This window comes from Kogia breviceps, chromosome 5 (assembly GCF_026419965.1).
Source record: "Kogia breviceps isolate mKogBre1 chromosome 5, mKogBre1 haplotype 1, whole genome shotgun sequence".
NCBI lineage: Eukaryota > Metazoa > Chordata > Mammalia > Artiodactyla > Physeteridae > Kogia > Kogia breviceps.
Window position 1 is genome coordinate 62,491,058 of NC_081314.1, and position 18,618 is coordinate 62,509,675.

Below are 18,618 nucleotides of genomic sequence, written 5' to 3' on the forward strand. Positions count from 1 at the left end.
ATTCTTCAGAAAAATGATTTTCAACTATTTTATCTACTTCTTCTATTTACCACCTTATAATAATGGGGTATGTATACTCCTATCTCTTGGTCCACCAATATTTAACATACATTGATTTCCTCTTATAACATGATTTTAACTCTCAATGCCTTCCTTCACCTTATCTTGTCATCCTGATGTATTTAATTATTACTGGTTAACCATACTTAGTGTTTTCATTATTATGACCATAAAAGTATTGTTCAACAGTGAAGCAAACAGTGCATATGGTTATGTCTTTTCTGGTACAACTTTTGTTGTTGTTTTAATTAAATAATTACCTCAGTTTAAAATTTTGCTTGGTTAAGGTTGCATCCGAGTCTGTCTTCCCAGAGGCTTCAAACCATCTTTGTAATAATAACTTTCACCTGTAGGATAATTAATTTGGTTATTTTCCTAAGATACCTTCCTAGAGCCTTCAATTTTTCTGATTTAATCTTCACTGCTCTCTAGGTCTGTTTCACAGCTGTTGTCTTATGACTTCTCTTTGCTCTTATCCTGGAAATTTCCTACCCTTTCTTCCTGTGTTGGAGGCTTGATTTCCCATGTCCTATACCTTCATGGTGTACCCTCTCATTTACAGGACCATACCCTCTAGTGGCTTCCTGAAAAGGGATAACTGAGGGGTAAATTGTTTGAGATTTTACATACCTGAATATGTCATAGTCTACTACTGTAGTTATGTGGATACTTTTGGTGAGTGTAGAATTCTAGATTGAAAATCATTTTTACTCAGAATGTTTAAAGTATTGCTGCTGTAATATATTCTGGCTTCCCATTTTGCTATTGCATGATCTAGTGCCATTCTGGCTCCTGACCTTTTATTTGGCTTGTGTGGGGAGTTGGGAGGTGGGGGGTGTCCTTAGAAGTTATTATTATCTTCCCTTCAAGCCTGGTATTCTGATATTTTATGACACTGTATCTTGGTGTGGGTCTCTTCCTTTATTGTGCTATGCACTCAGTAGGTCCTTGCTTTCTGCAGACTTACATCCTTCAGTTCTTGGACATTTTCTTGCCTTTCTTTTTTGATGTTTTCTCTCTTCTGTTTTCATTGTTGTTTCCGGAATTCCTACAAGTCAGATATTAGACTTCCTGAATTGCTCTTTCTAGTTTTTTACCTTTCCCCCCTATTACTCATCTCTTTCTTTTTATTCTGACTTCTAGAAAATTGCCTCGACTTTAAACTTTTATTGAATTTTTTTTTTCAACTCTTATTCTCTGATTCTTTTTTTCTTACTGGTTCCTCTTCTGGTTAATGATGCAATATCTTCTCTTATCTGAGAATATTTAAATTAGTTTCTTTGACATTTTCTTCTGTCCCATCATTCTCTTTGTTTCTCAGCACTCCTGTTTTGTTTTGGTCTCTGTCTTTAATATTGGAGGCTTCCTCAAAAGCATAAAGATCCTTGGCTGTCATTCATATTTTAAAAGTATTAAAAGCTGATAAAAAGCTCTGAGTTTGAGGGCAGAGCTCTTGTCTGTTAGTGGACTGTACTATAGGAAATCCTTAAATGTCATGATCTTTCTCTATGTTAGTCAGTTTTGACTTCTTTTCTGGAGAAAAATCTACCATCTCTTATGTGGGGCTGCTTATATGGTCTAGAGATTTACTGAAGAAAGGGACTTTGAATCTCATTAGACTTTCAAATAATCCTCTGGTTTTAGTCACAACTTTACCCTTAGCTATTTCTGTGTCTATTTAAGTCCAAAGACTTTGGGGTTTAGTTTTTCCAGAAACTATGCCTTCTGATTTCCAAAGGACTGGGAAGTCATTGACTACACTAAGAGGAGTTGGAGACCTGAAGTTCTAATAGTGCCAGGTATTTCCTTGTCCTGAACCTTTCTTTCTTTCTTTCGTTTTTTTAATAGATCTTATTGGAGTATAATTGCTTCACAATACTATGTTAGTTTCTGTTGTACAACAAAGTGAATCAGCCATATGCATACATATATGCACATATCCCCTCCCTCTTGAGCCTCCCTCCCACCCTCCTTATCCCATCCTTCTAGGTCATCACAAAGCAACCAAGCTGCTCTCTGTGCTATGCTGCTTCGCACTAGCTAACTATTTTACATTCAGTAGTGTATATATGTCAGTGCTACTCTCACTTCACTCCAGCTTCCCCCTCCCACCCCGTGTCCTCAAGTCCATTATCTATGTCTACTTCTTTATTCCTGCCCTGCCACTAGGTTCATCAGTACCTTTTTTGTTAATTCCATATATATGTGTTAGAATACATTACTTGTTTTCCTCTTTCTGACTTACTTCACTCTGTGTGACAGTCTCTAGGTCCATCACCTCACTACAAATAACTCAGTTTTGTTTCTTTTTATGGCTGAGTAATATTCCATTGTATATATGTGCCACATCTTCTTTATCCATTCCTCTGATGGACACTTAGGTTGCTTCCATCACCTGGCTAATATAAATAGAGCTGCAGTGAACATTGTGATACATGACTCCTTTTGAATTATGGTTTTCTCAGGGTATATGCCCAGGAGTGGGATTGCTGGGTCGTATGGTAGTTCTATTTTTAGTTTTTTAAGGAAACTCCACACTGTTCTCCTTAGTGGCTGTATCAATTTACATTCCCACCAACAGTGCAAGAGGGTTCCCTTTTCCCCATATGCTTTCCAGCATTTATTGTTTGTAGATATTTTGATAATGGCCATTCTGACCAATGTGAGGTGATACCTTATTGTAGTTTTGATTTGCATTTCTCTAATAATTAGTGATGTTGAGCATCTTTTCATGTGCCTCTTGGCCATCTGTATGTCTTCCTCAGTGAAATGTCTATTTAGGTCTTCTGCCCATTTTTTAATTGAATTGTTTGTTTTTTTGATATTGAGCTGCATGAGCTGTTTGTATATTTTGGAGATTAATCCTTTGTCCATTGTCTCATTTGTAAATATTTTCTCACATTCTGAGGGTTGTCTTTTCGTCTTGTTTATGGTTTCCTTTGCTGTGCAAAAGTTTTTAAGTTTCATTAGGTCCCATTTGTTTCTTTTTGATTTTATTTCCATTTCTCTAGGAGGTGGGTCAAAAAAGATCTTGCTATGGTTTATGTCAGAGTGTTTTTCCTCTAAGAGTTTTATAGTGTCTGGTCTTACATTTAGGTCTTTAATCCATTTTGAGTTTATTTTTGTGTATGGTGTTAGAGACTCTTCTAATTTCGTTCTTTTACATGTAGCTGTCCAGTTTTCCCAGCACCACTTATTGAAGAGGCTGTCTTCTCTCCATTGTATGTTCTTGCCTCCTTTGTCATAAATTAGGTCACCATATGTGTGTGGGTTTATCTCTGGGCTTTCTATCCTGTACCATTGATCTGTATTTCTGTTTTAGTGCCAGTACCATACTGTCTTGATTACTGTAGCTTTGTAGTATACTTTGAAGTTGGGGAGCCTGATTCCTCCAGCTCTGTTTTTCTTTCTCAAGATTGCTTTGGCTATTTGGGGTCTTTTGTGTTTCCATACGAACTGTAAAATTTTTTGTTCTAATTCTGTGAAGAATGTCATTGGTAGCTTGATAGGGATTGTATTGAATCTGTAGATTGCTTTGGGTAGTATAGTCGTTTTCACATTGTTGATTCTTCCAATCCAATAACATGGTATATTTCTCCACCTGTTTATATCATCTTTGCTTTCTTTCATCAGTGTTTTATAGTTTTCTGAGTACAAGTCTTTGACCTCCTTCGGTAGGTTTATTCCTAGGTATTTTATTCTTTTTGTTACAATGGTAAATGGGATTGTTTCCTTAATTTCTGTTTCTGATTTTTTGTTCTTAGTGTATAGGAATGCCAGAGATTCCGGGCATTAATTTTGAATCTTGACACCTTACCAAATTCATTGATTAGGTCTACTAGTTTTCTGGTGGCATATTTAGGAATTTCTATGTATAGTATCATGTCATCTGCAAACAGGACAGTTTTACTTCTCCTTTTCCAATTTGTATTCCTTTTATTTCTTTTTTTTCTCTGATTGTCATGGCTAGGACTTCCAGAAATATGTTGAATAAGAGTGGCGAGAGTGGACATCCATGTCTTGTTCCTGATCTTAGTGGAAATGCTTTCAGTTTTTCACCATTGAGTATGATGTTTGCTGTGGGTTTGTCACATTTGGCCTTTATTATGTTGAGGTAGGTTCCCTCTGTGCCCAATTTCTGGAGAGTTTATATCATAAATCGGTGTTGAATTTTGTCAAAAGCTTTTTCTGTGTCCATTGAGATAATCATATATGGTTTCTATTCCTTAATTTGTTAATGTGGTGTATCACATTGATTTGCGTATACTGAAGAATCTTGCATGCCTGGGAGAAATCCCACTTGATCATGGTGTATGATCCTTTTAATATGCTGTTGGATTCTGTTTGCTAGTATTTTGTTCAGGAATTTTGCATCTATGTTCATCAGTGATATTGGTCTATAATTTTCTTTTTTTGTGATTTTTTTTTCTGGTTTTGGTATCAGGGTGATGGTGGCTTCATAGAATTAATTTGGAAGTGTTCCTTCCTCTGCAATTTTTTGGAAGAGTTTGTGAAGGACGGTTGTTAGCTCTTCTCGAAATGGTTGGTAGAATTCTCCTGTGAAGCCATCTGGTCCTGGACTTCTGTTTGTTGGAAGATTTTAAATTACAGTTTCAATTTCATTACTTGTGATAGGTCTGTTTATATTTTCTACTTCTTCCTGGTTCAGTCTTGGAAAATTGTAACTTTCCAAGATTTGTCCTTTTCTTCGTGGTTGTCCATTTTATTGGCATATAGTTGTTTGTGGTAGTTTCTTTTCTAATTTTATTGATTTGCGTCCTCTCTCTTTTTCTTGATGAGACAGAATAAGGGTTTACCAGTTTTGTATATCTTCTCAAAAAACCAGCTTTTAGTTTTATTGACCTTTGCTATTGTTTTCTTCATTACTATTGCATTTATTTCTGCTCTGATCTTTATGATATTTTTCTTTCTACTGACTTTGGGTTTTCTTTGTTCTTCTTTCTCTAGTTGTTTTAGGTGTAGGGTTAGATTGTTTATTTGAGGTTTTTCTTGTTTCTTGAGGTGAGATTGATTGCTGTAAACTTCCCTCTTAGAACTGCTTTTGCTGCATCCCATAGGTTTTGGGTCGTTGTGTTTTCCTTGTCATTTGTTTCTATGTATTTTTTAATTTCTTCTTTGATTTCTTCAGTGATCTCTTGGTTATTTAGTAGCAAACTGTTTAGCCTCCATGTATTTGTGTTTTTACAGTTTTTTTTTCCTGTAATTGATTTCCAATCTCATAACATTGTGGTCAGAAAAGATGCTTGATACAATTCCAATTTTCTTAAATTTTCGGAGGCTTGATTTGTGACCCAAGATGTCATCTCTCCTGGAGAATGTGGCGTGTGCACTTGAGAAGAAAGTGTATTCTGCCACTTTCAGATGGAATGTTCTATAAATATCAATTAAATCTATCTGGTCTATTGTGTCATTTAAAGCTTGTGTTTCCTTATTTATTTTCTGTTTAATCTGTCCATTGGTGTAAGTGGGGTGTTAAAGTCTCCTACTACGATTGTGTTACTGTCGATTTCCCCTTTCATGGTTGTTAGCATTTGCCTTATGTATTGAGGTGCTCCTATGTTGGGTGCATAAGCCTTTGTAATTGTTATAGCTTCTTCTTGGATTGATCCCTTGATCATTATGCAGTGTCCTTCCTTATCTTTTGTAACAGTCTATTTGAAAGTCTATTTTATCTGATATGACTATTGCTACTCTAGCTCTCTTTTGATTTCCATTTGCATGGAATATCTTTTTCCATCCCTTCATTTCAGTCTGTATGTGTCCCTAGGTCTGAAGTGGGTCTCTTGTAGACAGCATATGTATGCGTCTTGTTTTTGTATCCATTCCCCCAGTCTGTGTCTTTTGGTTGTGGCATTTAATCCATTTACATTCAAGGTTATTGTCAACATGTATGTTCCTATTACCATTTTCTTAATTGACTTGGTTTTGTGTTTGTGGGTCTTTTTCTTCTCTTGTGTTTCTCACCTAGAGAGGTTTCTTTAGCATTTGTTGTAAAGCTGATTTGGTGGTGCTGAATTCTCTTCACTTTTGTTTGTCTGAAAAGCTTTTGATTTCTCCTTCGAATCTGAATGAGCTCCTTCCTAGGTAGAGTAATCTCAGTTGCAGGTTTTTCTCTTTCATCACTTTAAGTGTATCCTGCCACTCCCTTCTGGCTTGCAGAGTTTCTGCTGAAAAATCAGCTGATAACCTTATGGGGATTCCTTTGTATGTTATTGTTTGCTTTTCCCTTGCTGCTTTTAATATTTTTTCTTGGAATTTAATTTTTGTTAGTTTGATTAATATGTGTCTTGGTGTGTTTCTCCTAGGGTTTATCCTGTATGGGACTCTCTGTGCTTCCTGGACTTGGGTGACTCTTTCCTTTCCCGTGTTAGAGAAGTTTTCCACTATAATCTCTTCAAATATTTTCTCAGACCCCTTCTTTTTCTCTTCTGCTTCCAGGACCCCTATAATTTGAATGTTGGTGTGTTTAGTGTTGTCCCATAGGTCTCTGAGATTGTCTTCAATTTTTTTCATTCTTTTTTCTTTATTCTGCTCTTCTACAGTTATTTCCACCATTTTGTCTTCCAGCTCACTTATTCGTTCTTCTGCCTCATTAATTATGTTATTGATTCCTTCTAATATATTTTTCATTTCAGTTATTGTATTGTTCATCTCTGTCTCTTTGTTCTTTAGTTCTTCTAGATCTTTGTTAAACATTTTTTTAATTTTCTCAATCCGTGCCTCCATTGTGTTTCTGAGATTCTGGATCATCTTTACTCTCATTACTCTGAATTCGTTTTTCAAGTAGATTGCCTATTTCCTCTTCATTTATTTGGTCTTGTAGGTTTTTACCTTGCCCCTTCATCTGTGACATATTTTTTTGCCATCTCATTTTTTTTCCTTTTTTTTATGAGTGGGATTGTGTTCCTGTCTTACTGGTTGTTTGGCCTGAGACTTCCAACACTGCAGTTCGTAGGCTGTTGTGTAGAGCTGGGTCTTGGTGCTGAGATGAGGACCTCTGGGAGACCTCACTCTGAGGACTATTACCTGGGGTCTGAGGTTCTCTGTTACTCCAGTGGTTCAGACTCGGAGCTGTCACTGCAGGAGCTTCGGCCTGACCACTGGCTTGTGAACCAAGATCCCGCAAGCCACGTGGGGTGGTTTGCTTGGGGGTTCTTCCTATCTCCTCAGGCATTGGGGTCCCCCACCAGCATCCAGCAGGCACCCTAGTTGTGGGGAGATGTGAACTCTGCATCTTTCCACACTGCCATCTTGACTCCGCCCCTTTCTGAAGTTCTGTGAGAATTGGCTTGCTTGTTATCTATAGACAGTTAAATTTAATATTCCTTACTTGACTTACCATTCTTTTTTCCCCTGTCTGAGCTATTGTAAATTACAATAAAAAAAAAATTTAGCCCTTTGTCATATATGTTGCAAATATATCTTCCCAGTTTGCCAATGGTCTTACAATTTGGTTTATGGTAACTTTGCCGAAAAATCTTTGACTTTTTAGTCATATTTCTCTATCTTTTTCTGTGTGACTTCTCGGTATTGTAGCATTAATATATAAATAAACCATAGTTTTCCTTTATATGAACAATAACCAATTATATAATGGAAAAGAAGAACCCATTCACAAAATTAACAAAAAGATCACTTATCTGCAAACAGTTATCTGTTATCTGTAATGCTTACCTGTTAATAAGCCATAACAGAACTTACATAAAGAAATCTTTTAGAGAGGCCGCGACAGTGAGAGGCCTGCACACTGCGATGAAGAGTGGACCCCGCTCGCTGCAACTAGAAAAAGCCCTCGCACAGAAACAAAGACCCAACACAGCAAAAAAATAAATAAATAAAAATTAAAAAAAAAAAAAGAAATCTTTAAAAATTCTACTGAGAAGGCAAAAATTTCTTGGACAGGATACAAAAAGCACTAATCATAAAAGAAAATTAGATAAATAGTACTATCAAAGTTAACATTTTTTGCTCATCAGAAGACAACAGGAGGATGAGTAGACATGCCACAAAATCAAAAAAAAATATTCTTAGTACTTATAAGTGACAAAAAAACTTATTTCTAGAATATATAAAGAACCTGAAATCAACATTTTAAAAAATCAACTACTAAATAAAAATGGGTAAAAGACACAAGTAGACATTTCACAGAAGATATACAAATGGCCAATAACACAAGAAAAGATTTTCAACATCATTAGTCATTAGTAAATGCAAATTAAAACAATAGTGTTTTACTTTGTAGAGATATCACTACCTACCCAGTAGAATAGCTAAAATTAAAAACTGATAGCCACTAAATAGTTATGAGGATGTAGGGCAGCTGGAACTCTCTTTTATTGCTGGTGGGAATACAAAATGATCAACCACTTTGGAGAACTGGTAGACAGTTCCTTATAAAGTTAAACATAACATTTACCGTATGTGTCAGGAGTTTACTAAGACCAGGCTCGATGGTTTGCTAGGAGGACTCACAGGACTCAGCATGTAGTCATACTCATTGCTGTGATTTATTATAGCAAAGGATACAAAGCTCAATCAGCAAACGGAAAAGGTTCGTTGGAAGAAATCCAGGGGAGACCAGGTGCAAGCTTCCGAGGGTCCTCTCCCAGTATAGTCGTGCAAGGTACATTTAATTTCCCCAGCAAGGAGTTGTGACATGTGAAATGTAGCCAATCAGGAAAGCTTGTTAGAGATTCAGTGCTGCACAAGTATAGCTTTAGAGGCTGATACCTCTGCCCAGCACATACCCAAATTTCAGAAGGAAGGCAGGCATTAGACATAAACCATATTGTTTCCAGTGAACAGTTCAGGTACAGTGAGCCACTCTTATCAGTTAGGGGGTGGGAATCCTCCCAGTATCCAACATCCAAATTCCCAGACACTAACCAAGGACTAGCCTTGCAAGCAGAACTTTTTAAGGATAAGCAGTCAGTCTATACTCTATAGAACCCAGCATTTCACTCCTAAGTATTCACCAAGAGAAATAAAAGTACATGTCCACTAAAACAAAAACAAAAAAAACTGATATAAGAATGTCCATAGCCAAAACTGGGAATAACTCCAACAACTGGAGAATGGATAAACAAGTTGTAGTATATTTTGGAGTGCTACTTGTTGATTTAAAGGAACTGATTAGTGATACATTAACAACATGGATAAATATCAAAAATAATGAAGGAAAAGAAACCAAATACAAAAGAGTATATACTGTGTGATTTGATTTGCATGAAGTCAAGAACCAGAAATACTAATCTATAATTACAGAAATCAAAATGTGATTGGGGCACAGAGAGAAGTTAATTGGAAAAGAGCATGAGGGGACATTTTGGGGTAATAGAAATGTTCTGTATCTTGTGTGGTGGTTACACAGGTGTAAAAAGCTATTAAAAATCATCAAACTTAACATTTACAATATAAGCAGTTCATCATATGTTAATTATAATACAATTTAAAAATTACTACTGAGGAACATTGAAAAATAGATGTTGAAATACATACTTGAATAGGAAGATTATTTTGTAAAAATGTCAGTTCTATCTCAGCATAAATCAGGTGTTCTTAATCAAAATATGACCAAGTTTTGCTTTGAGCTGTTTTTGAACTTAACAAAATGATTCTAAAGTTCATCTGGAATTGAAAGTCAAGTTTTCTGTTTGTTTGTTTGTTTGTTTTGCGGTACGTGAGCCTCTCACTGTTGTGGCCTCTCCCGTTGCGGAGCACAGGCTCCGGACGCGCAGGCTCAGCCGCCATGGCTCACGGGCCCAGCCGCTCCGCGGCATGGGGGATCCTTCCGGACCGGGGCACAAACCTGTGTCCCCTGCATCGGCAGGCGGACTCGAAACCACTGCGCCACCAGGGAAGCCCGAAAGTCAAGTTTAATGAGACTGTGAGGGACTAGAGGGAAGGCATTTGGGTTGAATTTAAAGAATGATTGAAATGGCAATGAATAGTAATGGAGATTGAAGAAAGATCATGGACCCTATTTACAAATGCAAAGAAGACTGAAGAGAAAAGATTGATCCAAAAGGATTAGAGTTTGGAGTGTGGGTGGGGAGGGGGAGAATAAAGGCAGCCCACTGTTGTAATGGTTCATGAGGCTTTGAGTTTGAGCTATATTTTGTAGATACTAGAGATTCATCATATTATTTTAATTGAGTAACGGTATAATTAGATGTGTGTTTTAGGTAGCCACTCCTAGGGACACTGTGGATAATGAATTAGGAAGGGGAAAAATTAAATAGTGTATGCTTTCAGGGCTTTTTGCCTTCGTTTATACTGCCCAAAACCTGCTGTGCCCTCTGTACCTGTCAGAAATCCTTTTCATTTCATCTTATAGAAAGCAATTGCTTAATGAATGCTTGTTGAATTATAAACAAGTCATCGTTCCATGTGAGAACTCTTTAAGGCCTAATAGTGATAGAGAAGATGTCCAAAAAAAAAAAAAAAAGATGAATTTGAGGGCAGTTTAGTGGGTGGAAGTGATGTCATGCAAGAGGAGTTGAGAATTCCAAAGGTTCTAACCTTGGAGATTGAGAGAGTGGTGATTTCATGAAAAATCCCCACATTTCAGTAATAGCAGAGTAAGAGGTACCAACAGAAGAAGCAATTAAAGGAGGCCAGAAAAATATCACAGAAAGATTATTTTGACTTTTTATTGAGGAAACTTTGGGGAAAACTTTAAATCATTTATAATATTAATAGTTCCTTACCTTTGTAATTTTAATTTTGAAGGTATTTTAACATGAGATATAACATATCAACCTGAGAACTTTTTGACATTTACCATTGTAGAAATATCCACTTTTAGAATGTTCTCTATTTATACTGTATTGTAGTGATTTTGTAATAGGTGTAATAGATGTGTGAGTGAACACATGTGTGTATGTGTCTGTATTTTGTCCTGGGAAAATGACATCCTGACAGGACAGAAGAACAAAAGAACAGTATTGAAAATAGCTAGAGTAAAGGTTGTTTTTCTGTCACCACACAGCAGATATGGAGAGTAGTAAAAGCAGACGGATGGACAGCTGTGCTAGTTTTGGAGTGTTCTAAAGAAACATTCTGTTCCTTTTATTCAGAAAATGAATTTCTAGGCTAAATTACTAGTTTCAGTAATAAGTTTCATATTCTGACCAAAGAAACATTTTTTTTTACCCTGGGGATAATGACTCATGCTCTTCTCAGAGTTTTGCTTTTGTGGAAACTAAAGTGCAGTCATAAATACAGCACTGTTATTTGGATCTTAGTGTTAATGTTACTATTGTGAGGAAACTAATGATGGGTAAGAACTCTAGTATTGTAAGGCCAATTGTAACAAAGGAACCAAGCACAGGCTTTAATTAGCTGATTCCTAGAGATGGAAAAGTCGATTAAAAATAAAAACTAATAAGCTAGTTATCATGATTTTGTTGATTATGCTATAAAAATAGAACATACTTTTATCTTTTTTAAAAAAAATTCTTCATTGTTTTAAAGACTTTGTGACAGAAGGTAAATTTCTGACTTCCAGTATTGACAGTGGAGATTATTTTCTTCTGTGCATTCTTTTCTTATATCACTCAAAATTGGTATGAGAGTATCAAATTATAATCACATAGACCATAAAGCAACTATCAAATAATAGAGATTATTAGTATTGACTAGATAAGTTAAAAGTTTATGTTCCAGTTTTAGTTTAACCTTAATCTTGCAATTTAAGAAATAGAGGTTTAAACGTGCTCTTTATGTGCCGTAATAGAAGCTCTCATCCTGAATTTTCACATCAGGATTCTCCAGTGTGTACATTCCTGTAATAACCATTATTGAGCACATTCACAAAAATCTCTGTTAATATCCCTCACAGTGTCTCTCTTCAACCTAGGTAGGAACTTTCCCATATCTCTTCACTTTAATCTTTGCAATCATTCTCTTTCTTGAGATACTACTCCCTAGTGAAGGTTTAGAATTTTAGCTCTTTAAGTTCCCTTTTTCATACTTTCTTATGGCTTCCTCTGTGCATTTATTTTAATTTCAGCAAAATTAACTAATGAATCATAATGTGTGAAGCAGTTGTTGGGATAATAATTTAATGACTTACATTCAGTAACCAGTTTTAAAGTTTTTATCAGTTGATACATTAAAGAAGCACTTTAACTTATTGAATTATAAGGTAATTTATTGTTTAACTTTATGCCTTAGGTGGTCAACTGATGATATATTAAGCAGCAATGGATAAAATGGAAATATTCTACTTACTGATCACTTATTTTGCTGTTTATACACAGTTACACCCATTTCAGTTTGTCATTCTCATTGCTCTCATGTTGAGGTATAGTAACCATGATTTCCCAGATACTTGGTACATTGTACTATATCAAGTATACATGAATAGTAAGTGTTTGAAAAGGCAAAGTGAAACCCATCTACTAATATTTCTCTTCCATCATTAAATGGATTCTAAAGTATCTTACCCATATTGTGTTGGCTAAAAAATTGAGTTTTTTAAAAAATATGTATGCTTACATGACTCCACAGTGTTGTTATCATTCGTAGGACTGCTTCTCTTCACATCTTGACTAGGTGATGCTTGTGCTGCAGTTAAGCTACCCTCCCTCTGATTGCACTTCTGGGAGATCTGCATTCCTTTACTTGCCAGACAGCTATCCTGTATTACTCCAAATTTTGCTTTAGTGAAGTAGCCCTTTTTACCAGATATCAAATACTGAAATATGATAAATCACTATTAAATTTGGTCAATAATTGCTTGCAGGGGAGTTTTTCACCATTACTAGTATAATACTAAAGTATTCTGTTATTGCCAGAAAATGGAGCAGATGGCAGGGAGTTACATCAGAATATAATATTACTGTTTGGTCTTTATCATTGAAAAAGCAAAATTTTTAAATCAAGTTTCTACTGTATTTCACGTCTTTCATCCAGTGTTGTAGCATCCCTCTTGAACTGTATTGTTACCTGTAGATAGACTTGAGTGGCACTCATTGAACAAATAATATGATATCTTACATTCATTAGAGTATAGTTTGAAGAAAATGGAACATATTTTCAAGTAGCTCTCTATAGATTTATTTGATTAAGTTCAATAAAACTAGGGACTGCTTGTTTTGGCCAGTAAATTTGGCATGTGAAATAAGCAGATTAAAAATAGACATTACATGATCATCTTAAGTGAAATCTAATGAAGTAAAATGTGAGTGCCCTATGCATTCTATGCTTTATATCTATTCGTAGAATGCCAGTAATATATCAATAGATATGACATAAAAGAAAGAATACTTGAAGAGATTACTATAATGGCCTCTAAGAAAGGTAACCAGATCAAGGAAAAGGGTGAGATTGTGATATTGGGACAAAAGGTTAATAGCAAGGGTAGATAAATAACTAGACAAAAATGTCAGGGACCTATGTATTGATATGATAACCAAGGTTGTGCAGTACATCTTCGGCCAGATTTCCCCAGTCTAATCTAAATTAAAAACTAAAATATATTTTCATGACACTGTATTATACTGATGCTTAATTTTGTAATACAGCCATTGGGGACTATGCCTTAGGATGAATGAAACTAAACGTAAGGCACTTCTAGTATTTTTAGTAAAAGTTCATTAGATTGTACCTGTTTCCACAGAAAATATACTAAAATTAGAATGACAGCAGAAGACTAGCATGGTCCCTGTGTAAGGCTGATACACACATTCAAGAAGTATTCCATATTTTTTTGTTTGTTTGTTTTTTTTTTTTTTTTTTTTTTTTTTTTGCGGTATGCGGGCCTCTCACTGTTGTGGCCTCTCCCGTTGCGGAGCACAGGCTCCGGACGCACAGGCTCAGCGGCCATGGCTCACGGGCTTAGTTGCTCCGCGGCATGTGGGATCCTCCCGGACCAGGGCACGAACCCGTGTCTCCTGCATCCGCAGGCGGATTCTCAACCACTGCGCCACCAGGGAAGCCCCATATTTTTAAGTTAATGTTTTTATTTGACTCACCAGCAGGCTGTTTTCCTGCCATAAAGGAAATTAGTGGAGTCCAGTTGTACTTTCTCCTTAGCCTGTGAGTATTCCCAGAATCACCACCATGATCATTGCAGCACATTCCAGACCTTGTCATTCAATTTTGAAAATATTGTCCTTGCAGCAGCCAGTTACAGCAATGATATATAAATATATGCTTTGTTCATCATTTGTGTGTGGTAGTATATAATAATAGTTACAGACACCATAGCTTAAGTTTAATGACACTGCATAAAACTCAGGAAGTAGAGAAATCCATTGGAAACTGTAGACCGTAATGAAGCTTTATGTTTGGCCCCTCATTCTCTCTCCTAGATAAGTTTGGCCTTGTGGCAGATAGTACAATCTATAAAATTTGGAATGTTAAGGATGCAATTAGGTGAATATATTATGTCTGCTAGTACCCCTAGTCAAAGTTGCTAGCTCCAACTTTATTGGATCAAATTAGAGTGAAAATTTACTATTGGTATTTAGGGTGTTTTTTTCCTTTGTCTATGGATACTAACTACTTGTTCTGTACAAGGAGGATAGAGCAACTCATTCTACTGAGAAATCTGTAGCTGACACAAGTTTCACTTTGTTTATAATGGTAGCGTAAGACTTGTTATGCAGGACTCATCTTTTCATCATTGTCAGGAAAGACCATAAGGTTTATCAGTGGGGTGCAGACAAGTTTCAATACATCTAGACACTAGAGAGGTGCCACCAGAAGGAATAGTAATTGACTAGAAGTCCCAATAGTGACCAAATTATGTCTTCATCCTATGACATAAGGAAATAAGATAGCTGTTCATTCTTTTTTTTTTTGCGGTACGCGGGCCTCTCACCGTTGTGGCCTCTCCCGTTGCAGAGCACAGGCTCTGGATGCGCAGGCCCAGCGGCCATGGCTCACAGGCCTAGCCGCTACGCGGCATGTGGGATCTTCCCGGACCAGGGCACGAACCCGTCTCCCCTGCACCGGCAGGCAGACTCTCAACCACTGTGCCACCAGGGAAGCCCTGTTCATTCTTGATGAAGAGAAGAAAAGACAAAGAACAGTGTGAAGCAAATGTTTTCCAAAAGTTCATCTGCCCTCACCCATAGTAGCAGGAGAACTTGAAAGATGACTGTTGAGATATTCAAAGCCATGGAAAGGCTTATGAGGGCATTATGCTAAACCAGAAAGAAACAAAAATAAAAGAGGAAAAGCCATTTGTAAACTTCAGGAAGAGAAGTTCTCATTCCTGATGACTTACAGAAACATCTTGCCTTCAGCTTATTACAGGTCTTTAAAAGAATCAAGTCAAGTGAGCTAGAAGACACATTGCTAGTGTTACCTTTTTCTAGATATTTTAATTTAATTAAGATGTTTACTCAGGATATTCTTAAACTCTTTAATGAATTTATCTAGATAGGCCTTGTCTCTTCAAAAGAGTACATCCAAGTCCCAGATAGGTGTTAGCTTCATTAGCGTGGGAAAGAGTGAAGTTATGTTTTGTGAAGCCCAGACTTTTGAAAGAAAAAGAGGGGAGAATTAATTTTAATACTGACTTTAAGTTGGAAAGTAGATCCCTTTTATACTTTTTTAAATGAACCCATCAATCAAGAAAGGAACAGTGTGTAGTTAGCATCATCTATATAACTCCAAGTAATAAATAGTAATAAATAGACATTCTTTCTGAAATATATGGGACATGAGTCTCATTTGTAAAGGGGAATTAGAAAGGACTGTGAGCCCTGTTTTTTGGTTATCATCAGTAATAAGTTTGGTTATAAACTTTGACTTGTAAGAGATTAAGCTTTCAGGACCTTTTCTCTTCATCTTCCATGGGAGCTAAAATTTTTGCTTAGCAGGAAATTGGAGTAACATTTCAAGAACTGCTCCATATTTTGCATTTCTTTGTCGTAGGCCATGCTTCCTTACTGGGCTGTTCTCTTCATTGATCTCATATTGGTTAAATTTTCATGGAGGCAATCAGGTACATAATTAGGCTTCTGTTTTCACTGTTGTGTTGAAGTATACTCTTGACCCTTAAATGTAAATACAGCTGCCAAACTTAAATATCATAGAGTTGTTTCTCTCTGTATATAAAAGATACTACTTTGTAAACATTTTTCAAGGAAAGTATCTTTTTTCTCATTAAAAAATTACCCTTTACATTATACCAAATTTCCTTTAAGTATTGCTTTTGTGAACTAAATAGTATCTTACTAAATGTACATGAGCTATGTTGTTGGTTTTTAGCCCAAAAAGATCATCGATCATCACTGCTTATTTCCAGTCAATCCAGATATGATTAAAAGGCATTTATTTTAACATGAAGATAAAGTAGGTAGTATGGTCTGTTTCATTCCGCTTTACTTCTTGCTTTTCCTCACTGGTCGTTATTTTTTTTTCAGTCCAGAGAGCCAAAAATACTTGCTACCATGACTTTGCATTTTTATTTCTATTATTCATTGCAATTTTCCCCCTTTTTCTTTAAATGAGAAAAACCAATAGAATCTCATGTGTAAACTTAAAGAAGTAGATTTTACAAATTATGTATAGCATAATTCTAAAATAAGAATTTTTGTATTTCCATCTGCTTTTGTCTCTTGTGTTTTATCATTATTGAAATATGTTAGATGACCATTTGATGCTTATGCTCTGCTGAGAATGTACAGACTGAGTTAAACAGACACAGGCCTCATCCTTTAGGAATTTCATGTTTCAGTAAGAATACAGAGACAAATACAAAGATGAGGACAGATACATCTGTACAGATATCAAATATATCAATAAAATATTCTGCATCAAAAATATTTTTTAAATCATTTTTTTAAATATCTTTCATCTTCTTACAATAGGCCTGAAACAATAAAGTTCTGTCCCTTTCTGGACACGTGGATCTAGATAGCATTGATCTAATAGATAAGAGAGAGGGAACCTTTATTGAATTTTTATGCTCCAAGCACTATACTAAAGATTTTGTTACATGTATTATCTCATTTAATTCTTATAACATCACTATGAGGTAGTAACTTTTTTTTTCACTTTGTGCAAATAAGGAAACTGCCTGAAATTTCCTCTCCTGGGGAAGTCTTAATAATTGCAGAGTTCTTCATAGGATCAGCAGAGCTGAGGGTGATGGAGCGAGCAGTGATCTGAACCAAAGCAAAACCCTCAGGTTAGACCATTTCTGCTCTGCCATTAAAATAAGACTGTTTTCATATATGCTACTAAATACTGAATAATACCATAATTGAAAAAACGTAGAGGTTTCTAAAACGTTTTCAGGTCCCTTGGTTATTCAGTTGTTACAGGTGTTAAGATGTTAAAGCTTAAGTCACCTGGTTAGATTCTCTGTATGGAATGGCTAGCTTCGTTCGTTTCTTTGGGCAGAAGGAGGCACCCTTAACCGTGTCCTCCTGTGTTACCAATGCTTTGCTATGAGTCACAAGGTGGCCTGGTTAATAAAGAGGAATCAAAGAATTGGAATTTACTGCTCTTTTCTACAAATAGAAAAGCAAGGCAAACTATTAATGTATTTTTATTTGAAGTATTATTCATTCTTTTAGTTCTGTATTTTGAAATCATAATTTACCAAATACTGCCATCTTGATCTGAAAAAGTAAGTGGGAATTCTAGAGTTACCTGATTTACAGTTTACTTCTGACTGCCTGCTGCCTATTTTACATGAAGCTGTGATAATCTGTCTTGACTCCCTCACAAAGATGAGAAAAATATTTTCTGGAAAACATGTCAGTGTGGAATTATTTGTCCTATTAAATTGTGTGCTACCTTGAAATATCTCTTATTGTATTTTCTACATTGTTTAAATATATTTACTTAATAATCTTGTCCTTCCAATTTTCACCTCTATTAATATTTAGGCCCCTTTGAGCTTAAATTTTAAGAAATTTTAATTTATCCTATCACACAGTAAAATTTGAATTTTTATAAGTTCAAATTGGGGAAATTAGTGACTATATTTTGAGATTTGGTATGTTTTCTTTATGTATCTATATAAAATATGAAAATTATAATTTAATAATCTAAGATCAAATATTTATTAATCTGTATTTCACCTTATTAATGACTTATATTTGTTTACCACATTTGTTTTAGTTAAGCGTTTTTTTATTAATTTATTTATTTGGCTGCGGCGGGTCTTAGTTGCGGCACATGGGCTCTTCGTTGCGGCACTCAGGCTTCTCTTCTAGTTGTGGCGCGCAGGCTCTAGAGTGCACAGACTCAGTAGTTGCAGCACAGACTTAGTTGCCTCATGGTGTGTGGGATCTTAGTTCCCCGACCAGGGATCGAACCCGTGTCCCCTGCATTGGAAGGTGGATTCTTAACTGTTGGACCACTAGGGAAGTCCCGGTTTACCACATTTGATTCTGCTACACATTTGTTCACATTTATTGATAATCAAAAATCTGTGAGTAGAGGGACTTCCCTGGTGGTACAGTGGTTAAGAATCCACCTGCCAATGCAGGGGACACAGGTTTGAGCCCTGGTCCAGGAAGATCCCACATGCCGCAGAGCAGGTAAGCCCGTGAGCCACAACTACTG

The 18,618-nt window shown here is 36.0% G+C and overlaps 1 protein-coding gene and 1 pseudogene across 2 annotated transcripts in view; both read left to right on the forward strand.

The window, feature by feature from the left end:
• PIK3CA (phosphatidylinositol-4,5-bisphosphate 3-kinase catalytic subunit alpha) overlaps positions 1-18,618 on the forward strand; it is a 101,422-nt gene that overhangs the window by 37,992 nt on the left and 44,812 nt on the right. Inside the window, exon 1 of one of the 2 annotated variants that reach the window (XM_067034052.1) lies at positions 17,160-17,230. The exons of the other annotated variant lie outside the window; for it this stretch is intronic. The gene's annotated coding sequence lies outside the window, so the exon portion shown is untranslated. Of the gene's footprint in view, positions 1-17,159; positions 17,231-18,618 lie in introns of those variants that run through there. 2 annotated transcript variants of the gene reach the window in all.
• Positions 13,697-13,795, forward strand: LOC131757847 (U6 spliceosomal RNA; annotated as a pseudogene).